Consider the following 2500-nt stretch of genomic DNA (forward strand, 5'->3'; position numbering starts at 1 on the left):
ATACGAGGTGTTAACATCTGCTGAAAGTAGCAACTGCACACGTTTAGGTTGCTATAATTAACAACTGGAAGTAGAACGTTGCTGGCTGGTTGTGATGGTGGTGGTGGTGGTAGTGGTGGTGCTGGCGATGGTGGTAGTGGTAGAGGTCACTAGTAATGGTGGTGGTGGTGGTGAAGTTGACGATGGTAGAAGCAATTTGATGGTGATGATGAGGATGATGCTGGAAGTAGTAGTAGTGGTGGTGGTGGTAGTGTTGACCTTGGCGGTGGAGAATGCGGTGGTGGCAACGTTACTCGTGGTAGCGGTGTTGGTGGTGCCGGGTGGTGCTTGCACTGATGGCGATGGTGGCGCAACCGGCAACTTACGACAGAAGTGGTGGTCATTGTAATGATGGGGGTGGTGGCGGCGATGGTGATGATGGTTGTGGTGGTGGTGGATGTGGTGATGGTGAAAGTGATGACGGCGTTGAAATGGTTCTGAAATGGTGGTGGCACTCCGTCGGTTACAACGACGAGGGTTCCAGTTGATCCGATCAACGGAACAACCTATTCGTGGAATTAACGTGCAAGTGGCTGAACCACAGATATACGTAGCTCATTATATCCATCATGACACCCGTCTGATAAGGGTACACCAGGCTCATGCATCACAAGCATATGTGCGCGACATGGTGACCTCATAGCCAGATAAACAGCGCGTGACCTTGCAGGTGGGATCCTGTTAGAATTTTCTTCGGGTCGAGTAGCCCATCCTGCTCAAAATGTCCCTGAATAAGGGTTGTTTAAGGATGTTGAACGAAACACCCATGTTTCCAAAGGTGAACTATCCAAACTCCAAACAATTCCTCTCAACACATGGCTGTGATGCTCCCCCCCACTACCTCTGCTCGTGATCAGAGATGCACATATCGTCAGCCACCAAGGGACATGCTCAACTGATTAAGGTCAAACAATTGACAAGCAGATCTGTGGTATTGAGCAGAATATTTGCTGTCGACCATCTATTTACCTCAAGACAAACCATCTACACGTTAATACTTCCAATCAGAAGCCATGAAAGCCACTGCGTGGTATTGCATCAGGGCATGTATGTATGTATGTATGTATGTATGTACGCGCGCGCGCGCACAAGACTTAGCAAATTTTTTTCATTTTGGCCTACTTTAAAACACAATCTGCTACTTTCTGCAAGTTTTGGTCTACTTATCTAGCAACTCCCGCGTCGGTGGTGGCGGGGTTGGGATTGGCGGAGCGGGGTGGGGGTGGGGGGTTAGATAGAATTGGAACTGATAATTTGATGGTGGTTTTCAAGCTGGTTCTTGTAAGAATGGCAATGATGGCAAGTTGATGGTGTTGTTGTTGTTGTTGTTGTTGTCAGACCCGTTCTGAACAGACTGATGATCAAAGGCGATTCAGCAATGACTTAATTGTGTATCTAGAGCAACACGGTTCACACCACAACCACCACCACCACCAACAACAACAGCAACAACAACAACACCACCACCAATGCTACCATCACCAATACTACCATCATCATCATCATCATCACCAATACTACTACTACTACTACTACTACCGCCGCCACCATCACAGCTACTACTACTACTACTACTACTACTACTACTACTACTACTACTACTACTACTACCGCCGCCACCATCACAGCTACTACTACTACTACTACTACTACTACTACTACTACTACCACCACCATCACGACAACAACAACAGCAGTAACAGCCACAACCACCTACCACCACTACTACCACCAACACCATCCGATTCGGTTTTTGTGATTTGTTCTTCAGACAGTTGACTGCGATTTGAGGGCAGTTTGGCTGCTATCTCTAGAAGTTCTCTCCTTGCAGGTTCTGCGGATGGTGACGATGGTGGCGATGGTGGTGGCGGAGGAGATATTGGGAGGTGTCGGTAGTGGTGGTCATAGTAACACTGATGTGAAGTTGTTGCTGTTGCTTTTGTTGTTGTTGTTGTTGCGTCGTGGTGGTTGTTGTTGGGGGCGGTGGAGGTGGTGGCGGTGATGGTCTGCGCCGGAAGCGGCGGTGATGTTGGTGGTGATTGTATTACTGATTGGAGCAGTGATGGTCAGCTTAGGTGGCCGTCGTCATGGAGACGTGATTGATGTGGGCGTGGCGTTTATTTGGCAACCATTATTTCAATGGTGACAAAGTTGGCATTGGTGACAGTCGCGGTTGTAATTGCCATTGTTGCTGCTGGTAATGATGATGATGATGATGATGATGATGATGATGATGATGATGATGATGATGATGATGAGGATGATGATGATGAGGAGGAGGAGGAGGAGGAGGAGGATGCTGTTGGTAGAGATAAAGGCGTTGGTGGTATTGGTTGTAGCAGTAGACACAAATAGCGGTAGTGATCGTGATGGTGATTGTAATGGTATCCTCTGTGGTAGTAGTAGTAGTAGTAGTAGTAGTGGTCGTCGTCGTGGTGGTCGTGGTGGTAGCTATAGAAGG

This window comes from Octopus bimaculoides, chromosome 11 (genome assembly GCF_001194135.2).
Source record: "Octopus bimaculoides isolate UCB-OBI-ISO-001 chromosome 11, ASM119413v2, whole genome shotgun sequence".
Taxonomy (NCBI): Eukaryota; Metazoa; Mollusca; class Cephalopoda; order Octopoda; family Octopodidae; genus Octopus; species Octopus bimaculoides.